The 11,387-nt window shown below is 32.9% G+C and overlaps 1 pseudogene across 1 annotated transcript in view; it reads right to left on the bottom strand.

The window, feature by feature from the left end:
* Positions 1–11,387, bottom strand: part of LOC143234561 (uncharacterized) — a 36,932-nt pseudogene that overhangs the window by 5,153 nt on the left and 20,392 nt on the right. The window lies entirely within an intron of this gene.

Below are 11,387 nucleotides of genomic sequence, written 5' to 3'. Positions count from 1 at the left end.
ATTTGCAGCATTATTATTGAAGCTCGTAAGATAGTTATGTGTCTTATTGTACAACCCATAACTTAAACTTATCATCAATGATCTTGAATATTTGGTAACTGAGGTATAGAGATGATGGGAAAAGTTATTTTGTTATCACATCAGGTAGCTATAGAAAAACTGTATCTGTATATAAACTACATCAAGGTAGCTATAGAAAAACTGTATCTGTATATAAACTACATCAAGGTAGCTATAGCACAACTTGAACAACTGTATCTTTATATAAACTACATCAAGGTAGCTATAGCACAACTTGAACAACTGTATCTTTATATAAACTACATCAAGGTAGCTGTAGCACAATTTGAACAACTGTATCTGTATATAAACAACATCAAGGTAGCTATAGCACAACTTGAACAACTGTATCTTTATATAAACTACATCAAGGTAGCTATAGCACAACTTGAACAACTGTATCTTTATATAAACTACATCAAGGTAGCTGTAGCACAATTTGAACAACTGTATCTGTATATAAACTACATCAAGGTAGCTGTAGCACAACTTGAACAACTGTATCTGTATATAAACTACATCAAGGTAGCTGTAGCACAATTTGAACAACTGTATCTTTATATAAACTACATCAAGGTAGCTGTAGCACAATTTGAACAACTGTATCTGTATATAAACTACATCAAAGTAGCTATAGCACAACTTGAACAACTGTATCTCTATATAAACTACATCAAGGTAGCTGTAGCACAATTTGAACAACTGTATCTCTATATAAACTACATCAAGGTAGCTGTAGCACAATTTGAACAACTGTATCTCTATATAAACTACATCAAGGTAGCTGTAGCACAATTTGAACAACTGTATCTGTATATAAACTACATCAAGGTAGCTGTAGCACAATTTGAACAACTGTATCTCTATATAAACTACATCAAGGTAGCTGTAGCACAATTTGAACAACTGTATCTACATCAAGGTATATAAACTACATCAAGGTAGCTGTAGCACAATTTGAACAACTGTATCTCTATATAAACTACATCAAGGTAGCTGTAGCACAATTTGAACAACTGTATCTTTATATAAACTACATCAAGGTAGCTGTAGCACAATTTGAACAACTGTATCTGTATATAAACTACATCAAGGTAGCTGTAGCACAATTTGAACAACTGTATCTCTATATAAACTACATCAAGGTAGCTGTAGCACAATTTGAACAACTGTATCTCCATATAAACTACATCAAGGTAGCTATAGCACAATTTGAACAACTGTATCTTTGAACAACTGTATCTGTATATAAACTACATCAAGGTAGCTATAGCACAATTTGAACAACTGTATCTGTATATAAACTACATCAAGGTAGCTGTAGCACAATTTGAACAACTGTATCTGTATATAAACTACATCAAGGTAGCTGTAGCACAATTTGAACAACTGTATCTCTATATAAACTACATCAAGGTAGCTGTAGCACAATTTGAACAACTGTATCTTTATATAAACTACATCAAGGTAGCTGTAGCACAATTTGAACAACTGTATCTGTATATAAACTACATCAAGGTAGCTGTAGCACAATTTGAACAACTGTATCTGTATATAAACTACATCAAGGTAGCTGTAGCACAATTTGAACAACTGTATCTCTATATAAACTACATCAAGGTAGCTGTAGCACAATTTGAACAACTGTATCTTTATATAAACTACATCAAGGTAGCTGTAGCACAATTTGAACAACTGTATCTCTATATAAACTACATCAAGGTAGCTGTAGCACAATTTGAACAACTGTATCTGTATATAAACTACATCAAGGTAGCTGTAGCACAATTTGAACAACTGTATCTTTATATAAACTACATCAAGGTAGCTGTAGCACAATTTGAACAACTGTATCTGTATATAAACTACATCAAGGTAGCTGTAGCACAACTTGAACAACTGTATCTCTATATAAACTACATCAAGGTAGCTGTAGCACAATTTGAACAACTGTATCTCTATATAAACTACATCAAGGTAGCTGTAGCACAATTTGAACAACTGTATCTCTATATAAACTACATCAAGGTAGCTGTAGCACAATTTGAACAACTGTATCTTTATATAAACTACATCAAGGTAGCTGTAGCACAATTTGAACAACTGTATCTCTATATAAACTACATCAAGGTAGCTGTAGCACAATTTGAACAACTGTATCTCTATATAAACTACATCAAGGTAGCTGTAGCACAATTTGAACAACTGTATCTCTATATAAACTACATCAAGGTAGCTGTAGCACAATTTGAACAACTGTATCTCTATATAAACTACATCAAGGTAGCTGTAGCACAATTTGAACAACTGTATCTCTATATAAACTACATCAAGGTAGCTGTAGCACAATTTGAACAACTGTATCTCTATATAAACTACATCAAGGTAGCTGTAGCACAATTTGAACAACTGTATCTCTATATAAACTACATCAAGGTAGCTGTAGCACAATTTGAACAACTGTATCTCTATATAAACTACATCAAGGTAGCTGTAGCACAATTTGAACAACTGTATCTCTATATAAACTACATCAAGGTAGCTGTAGCACAATTTGAACAACTGTATCTCTATATAAACTACATCAAGGTAGCTGTAGCACAATTTGAACAACTGTATCTCTATATAAACTACATCAAGGTAGCTGTAGCACAATTTGAACAACTGTATCTCTATATAAACTACATCAAGGTAGCTGTAGCACAATTTGAACAACTGTATCTCTATATAAACTACATCAAGGTAGCTGTAGCACAATTTGAACAACTGTATCTCTATATAAACTACATCAAGGTAGCTGTAGCACAATTTGAACAACTGTATCTCTATATAAACTACATCAAGGTAGCTGTAGCACAATTTGAACAACTGTATCTCTATATAAACTACATCAAGGTAGCTATAGCACAATTTGAACAACTGTATCTCTATATAAACTACATCAAGGTAGCTATAGCACAACTTGAACAACTGTATCTCTATATAAACTACATCAAGGTAGCTGTAGCACAATTTGAACAACTGTATCTCTATATAAACTACATCAAGGTAGCTATAGCACAATTTGAACAACTGTATCTCCATATAAACTACATCAAGGTAGCTGTAGCACAATTTGAACAACTGTATCTCCATATAAACTACATCAAGGTAGCTATAGCACAACTTGAACAACTGTATCTCTATATAAACTACATCAAGGTAGCTGTAGCACAATTTGAACAACTGTATCTCCATATAAACTACATCAAGGTAGCTATAGCACAATTTGAACAACTGTATCTCCATATAAACTACATCAAGGTAGCTGTAGCACAATTTGAACAACTGTATCTCTATATAAACTACATCAAGGTAGCTATAGCACAATTTGAACAACTGTATCTCTATATAAACTACATCAAGGTAGCTGTAGCACAATTTGAACAACTGTATCTTTATATAAACTACATCAAGGTAGCTATAGCACAATTTGAACAACTGTATCTTTATATAAACTACATCAAGGTAGCTGTAGCACAATTTGAACAACTGTATCTGTATATAAACTACATCAAGGTAGCTATAGCACAATTTGAACAACTGTATCTCTATATAAACTACATCAAGGTAGCTGTAGCACAATTTGAACAACTGTATCTCTATATAAACTACATCAAGGTAGCTATAGCACAATTTGAACAACTGTATCTCTATATAAACTACATCAAGGTAGCTGTAGCACAATTTGAACAACTGTATCTCTATATAAACTACATCAAGGTAGCTGTAGCACAATTTGAACAACTGTATCTCTATATAAACTACATCAAGGTAGCTGTAGCACAATTTGAACAACTGTATCTCTATATAAACTACATCAAGGTAGCTGTAGCACAATTTGAACAACTGTATCTCTATATAAACTACATCAAGGTAGCTGTAGCACAATTTGAACAACTGTATCTCTATATAAACTACATCAAGGTAGCTGTAGCACAATTTGAACAACTGTATCTCTATATAAACTACATCAAGGTAGCTGTAGCACAATTTGAACAACTGTATCTCTATATAAACTACATCAAGGTAGCTGTAGCACAATTTGAACAACTGTATCTTTATATAAACTACATCAAGGTAGCTGTAGCACAATTTGAACAACTGTATCTCTATATAAACTACATCAAGGTAGCTGTAGCACAATTTGAACAACTGTATCTCTATATAAACTACATCAAGGTAGCTGTAGCACAATTTGAACAACTGTATCTCTATATAAACTACATCAAGGTAGCTGTAGCACAATTTGAACAACTGTATCTCTATATAAACTACATCAAGGTAGCTGTAGCACAATTTGAACAACTGTATCTCTATATAAACTACATCAAGGTAGCTGTAGCACAATTTGAACAACTGTATCTCTATATAAACTACATCAAGGTAGCTATAGCACAATTTGAACAACTGTATCTCTATATAAACTACATCAAGGTAGCTGTAGCACAATTTGAACAACTGTATCTCTATATAAACTACATCAAGGTAGCTGTAGCACAATTTGAACAACTGTATCTCTATATAAACTACATCAAGGTAGCTGTAGCACAATTTGAACAACTGTATCTCTATATAAACTACATCAAGGTAGCTATAGCACAATTTGAACAACTGTATCTCTATATAAACTACATCAAGGTAGCTAACAACTAGCACAATTTGAACAACTGTATCTCTATATAAACTACATCAAGGTAGCTGTAGCACAATTTGAACAACTGTATCTCTATATAAACTACATCAAGGTAGCTATAGCACAATTTGAACAACTGTATCTCTATATAAACTACATCAAGGTAGCTGTAGCACAATTTGAACAACTGTATCTCTATATAAACTACATCAAGGTAGCTATAGCACAATTTGAACAACTGTATCTCTATATAAACTACATCAAGGTAGCTGTAGCACAATTTGAACAACTGTATCTCTATATAAACTACATCAAGGTAGCTATAGCACAATTTGAACAACTGTATCTCTATATAAACTACATCAAGGTAGCTGTAGCACAATTTGAACAACTGTATCTCTATATAAACTACATCAAGGTAGCTATAGCACAATTTGAACAACTGTATCTTTATATAAACTACATCAAGGTAGCTGTAGCACAATTTGAACAACTGTATCTCTATATAAACTACATCAAGGTAGCTGTAGCACAATTTGAACAACTGTATCTCTATATAAACTACATCAAGGTAGCTGTAGCACAATTTGAACAACTGTATCTCTATATAAACTACATCAAGGTAGCTATAGCACAATTTGAACAACTGTATCTCTATATAAACTACATCAAGGTAGCTGTAGCACAATTTGAACAACTGTATCTCTATATAAACTACATCAAGGTAGCTGTAGCACAATTTGAACAACTGTATCTCTATATAAACTACATCAAGGTAGCTGTAGCACAATTTGAACAACTGTATCTCTATATAAACTACATCAAGGTAGCTGTAGCACAATTTGAACAACTGTATCTCTATATAAACTACATCAAGGTAGCTGTAGCACAATTTGAACAACTGTATCTCTATATAAACTACATCAAGGTAGCTGTAGCACAATTTGAACAACTGTATCTCTATATAAACTACATCAAGGTAGCTATAGCACAATTTGAACAACTGTATCTCTATATAAACTACATCAAGGTAGCTGTAGCACAATTTGAACAACTGTATCTCTATATAAACTACATCAAGGTAGCTATAGCACAATTTGAACAACTGTATCTCTATATAAACTACATCAAGGTAGCTGTAGCACAATTTGAACAACTGTATCTCTATATAAACTACATCAAGGTAGCTATAGCACAATTTGAACAACTGTATCTCTATATAAACTACATCAAGGTAGCTGTAGCACAATTTGAACAACTGTATCTCTATATAAACTACATCAAGGTAGCTATAGCACAATTTGAACAACTGTATCTCTATATAAACTACATCAAGGTAGCTGTAGCACAATTTGAACAACTGTATCTCTATATAAACTACATCAACGTAGCTATAGCACAATTTGAACAACTGTATCTCTATATAAACTACATCAAGGTAGCTGTAGCACAATTTGAACAACTGTATCTCTATATAAACTACATCAAGGTAGCTATAGCACAATTTGAACAACTGTATCTCTATATAAACTACATCAAGGTAGCTATAGCACAATTTGAACAACTGTATCTCTATATAAACTACATCAAGGTAGCTATAGCACAACTTGAACAACTGTATCTCTATATAAACTACATCAAGGTAGCTGTAGCAGCACAATTTGAACAACTGTATCTCCATATAAACTACATCAAGGTAGCTGTAGCACAATTTGAACAACTGTATCTCTATATAAACTACATCAAGGTAGCTGTAGCACAATTTGAACAACTGTATCTCTATATAAACTACATCAAGGTAGCTGTAGCACAATTTGAACAACTGTATCTCTATATAAACTACATCAAGGTAGCTGTAGCACAATTTGAACAACTGTATCTCTATATAAACTACATCAAGGTAGGTAGCTGTAGCACAATTTGAACAACTGTATCTCTATATAAACTACATCAAGGTAGCTGTAGCACAATTTGAACAACTGTATCTCTATATAAACTACATCAAGGTAGCTGTAGCACAATTTGAACAACTGTATCTCTATATAAACTACATCAAGGTAGCTGTAGCACAATTTGAACAACTGTATCTCTATATAAACTACATCAAGGTAGCTGTAGCACAATTTGAACAACTGTATCTCTATATAAACTACATCAAGGTAGCTATAGCACAATTTGAACAACTGTATCTCTATATAAACTACATCAAGGTAGCTATAGCACAACTTGAACAACTGTATCTCTATATAAACTACATCAAGGTAGCTGTAGCACAATTTGAACAACTGTATCTCTATATAAACTACATCAAGGTAGCTGTAGCACAATTTGAACAACTGTATCTCAACTGTATATAAACTACATCAAGGTAGCTGTAGCACAATTTGAACAACTGTATCTCTATATAAACTACATCAAGGTAGCTATAGCACAATTTGAACAACTGTATCTGTATCTATATAAACTACATCAAGGTAGCTATAGCACAATTTGAACAACTGTATCTTTATATAAACTACATCAAGGTAGCTATAGCACAATTTGAACAACTGTATCTCCATATAAACTACATCAAGGTAGCTGTAGCACAATTTGAACAACTGTATCTCTATATAAACTACATCAAGGTAGCTATAGCACAATTTGAACAACTGTATCTCTATATAAACTACATCAAGGTAGCTGTAGCACAATTTGAACAACTGTATCTCTATATAAACTACATCAAGGTAGCTATAGCACAATTTGAACAACTGTATCTCCATATAAACTACATCAAGGTAGCTATAGCACAATTTGAACAACTGTATCTCTATATAAACTACATCAAGGTAGCTATAGCACAATTTGAACAACTGTATCTCCATATAAACTACATCAAGGTAGCTATAGCACAATTTGAACAACTGTATCTCCATATAAACTACATCAAGGTAGCTATAGCACAATTTGAACAACTGTATCTCCTATATAAACTACATCAAGGTAGCTATAGCACAATTTGAACAACTGTATCTCTATATAAACTACATCAAGGTAGCTGTAGCACAATTTGAACAACTGTATCTCTATATAAACTACATCAAGGTAGCTGTAGCACAATTTGAACAACTGTATCTCTATATAAACTACATCAAGGTAGCTGTAGCACAATTTGAACAACTGTATCTCTATATAAACTACATCAAGGTAGCTGTAGCACAATTTGAACAACTGTATCTCTATATAAACTACATCAAGGTAGCTGTAGCACAATTTGAACAACTGTATCTCTATATAAACTACATCAAGGTAGCTGTAGCACAATTTGAACAACTGTATCTCTATATAAACTACATCAAGGTAGCTGTAGCACAATTTGAACAACTGTATCTCTATATAAACTACATCAAGGTAGCTGTAGCACAATTTGAACAACTGTATCTCTATATAAACTACATCAAGGTAGCTGTAGCACAATTTGAACAACTGTATCTCTATATAAACTACATCAAGGTAGCTGTAGCACAATTTGAACAACTGTATCTCTATATAAACTACATCAAGGTAGCTGTAGCACAATTTGAACAACTGTATCTCTATATAAACTACATCAAGGTAGCTGTAGCACAATTTGAACAACTGTATCTCTATATAAACTACATCAAGGTAGCTGTAGCACAATTTGAACAACTGTATCTCTATATAAACTACATCAAGGTAGCTGTAGCACAATTTGAACAACTGTATCTCTATATAAACTACATCAAGGTAGCTGTAGCACAATTTGAACAACTGTATCTCTATATAAACTACATCAAGGTAGCTGTAGCACAATTTGAACAACTGTATCTCTATATAAACTACATCAAGGTAGCTGTAGCACAATTTGAACAACTGTATCTCTATATAAACTACATCAAGGTAGCTGTAGCACAATTTGAACAACTGTATCTCTATATAAACTACATCAAGGTAGCTGTAGCACAATTTGAACAACTGTATCTCTATATAAACTACATCAAGGTAGCTGTAGCACAATTTGAACAACTGTATCTCTATATAAACTACATCAAGGTAGCTGTAGCACAATTTGAACAACTGTATCTCTATATAAACTACATCAAGGTAGCTGTAGCACAATTTGAACAACTGTATCTCTATATAAACTACATCAAGGTAGCTGTAGCACAATTTGAACAACTGTATCTCTATATAAACTACATCAAGGTAGCTGTAGCACAATTTGAACAACTGTATCTCTATATAAACTACATCAAGGTAGCTGTAGCACAATTTGAACAACTGTATCTCTATATAAACTACATCAAGGTAGCTGTAGCACAATTTGAACAACTGTATCTCTATATAAACTACATCAAGGTAGCTGTAGCACAATTTGAACAACTGTATCTCTATATAAACTACATCAAGGTAGCTGTAGCACAATTTGAACAACTGTATCTCTATATAAACTACATCAAGGTAGCTGTAGCACAATTTGAACAACTGTATCTCTATATAAACTACATCAAGGTAGCTGTAGCACAATTTGAACAACTGTATCTCTATATAAACTACATCAAGGTAGCTGTAGCACAATTTGAACAACTGTATCTCTATATAAACTACATCAAGGTAGCTGTAGCACAATTTGAACAACTGTATCTCTATATAAACTACATCAAGGTAGCTGTAGCACAATTTGAACAACTGTATCTCTATATAAACTACATCAAGGTAGCTGTAGCACAATTTGAACAACTGTATCTCTATATAAACTACATCAAGGTAGCTGTAGCACAATTTGAACAACTGTATCTCTATATAAACTACATCAAGGTAGCTGTAGCACAATTTGAACAACTGTATCTCTATATAAACTACATCAAGGTAGCTGTAGCACAATTTGAACAACTGTATCTCTATATAAACTACATCAAGGTAGCTGTAGCACAATTTGAACAACTGTATCTATATAAACTATATAAACTACATCAAGGTAGCTGTAGCACAATTTGAACAACTGTATCTCTATATAAACTACATCAAGGTAGCTATAGCACAATTTGAACAACTGTATCTCTATATAAACTACATCAAGGTAGCTGTAGCACAATTTGAACAACTGTATCTCTATATAAACTACATCAAGGTAGCTGTAGCACAATTTGAACAACTGTATCTCTATATAAACTACATCAAGGTAGCTGTAGCACAATTTGAACAACTGTATCTCTATATAAACTACATCAAGGTAGCTGTAGCACAATTTGAACAACTGTATCTCTATATAAACTACATCAAGGTAGCTGTAGCACAATTTGAACAACTGTATCTCTATATAAACTACATCAAGGTAGCTGTAGCACAATTTGAACAACTGTATCTCTATATAAACTACATCAAGGTAGCTGTAGCACAATTTGAACAACTGTATCTCTATATAAACTACATCAAGGTAGCTATAGCACAATTTGAACAACTGTATCTCTATATAAACTACATCAAGGTAGCTGTAGCACAATTTGAACAACTGTATCTCTATATAAACTACATCAAGGTAGCTTTGAACAACTAGCACAATTTGAACAACTGTATCTCTATATAAACTACATCAAGGTAGCTATAGCACAATTTGAACAACTGTATCTCTATATAAACTACATCAAGGTAGCTGTAGCACAATTTGAACAACTGTATCTCTATATAAACTACATCAAGGTAGCTATAGCACAATTTGAACAACTGTATCTCTATATAAACTACATCAAGGTAGCTGTAGCACAATTTGAACAACTGTATCTCCATATAAACTACATCAAGGTAGCTGTAGCACAATTTGAACAACTGTATCTCCATATAAACTACATCAAGGTAGCTGTAGCACAATTTGAACAACTGTATCTCTATATAAACTACATCAAGGTAGCTGTAGCACAATTTGAACAACTGTATCTCTATATAAACTACATCAAGGTAGCTGTAGCACAATTTGAACAACTGTATCTGTATATAAACTACATCAAGGTAGCTGTAGCACAATTTGAACAACTGTATCTCTATATAAACTACATCAAGGTAGCTGTAGCACAATTTGAACAACTGTATCTTTATATAAACTACATCAAGGTAGCTGTAGCACAATTTGAACAACTGTATCTTTATATAAACTACATCAAGGTAGCTGTAGCACAACTTTGAACAACTGTATCTTTATATAAACTACATCAAGGTAGCTGTAGCACAATTTGAACAACTGTATCTCTATATAAACTACATCAAGGTAGCTATAGCACAATTTGAACAACTGTATCTGTATCTGTATCTCTATATAAACTACATCAAGGTAGCTGTAGCACAATTTGAACAACTGTATCTCTATATAAACTACATCAAGGTAGCTGTAGCACAATTTGAACAACTGTATCTCTATATAAACTACATCAAGGTAGCTGTAGCACAATTTGAACAACTGTATCTCTATATAAACTACATCAAGGTAGCTGTAGCACAATTTGAACAACTGTATCTCTATATAAACTACATCAAGGTAGCTGTAGCACAATTTGAACAACTGTATCTCTATATAAACTACATCAAGGTAGCTGTAGCACAATTTGAACAACTGTATCTCTATATAAACTACATCAAGGTAGCTGTAGCACAATTT

This window comes from Tachypleus tridentatus, chromosome 12 (assembly GCF_004210375.1).
Source record: "Tachypleus tridentatus isolate NWPU-2018 chromosome 12, ASM421037v1, whole genome shotgun sequence".
In the NCBI taxonomy this organism is placed as follows: domain Eukaryota; kingdom Metazoa; phylum Arthropoda; class Merostomata; order Xiphosura; family Limulidae; genus Tachypleus; species Tachypleus tridentatus.
Note: the sequence above shows the minus strand (reverse complement) of the source record. Positions and strands in the feature narration are given on the sequence as shown.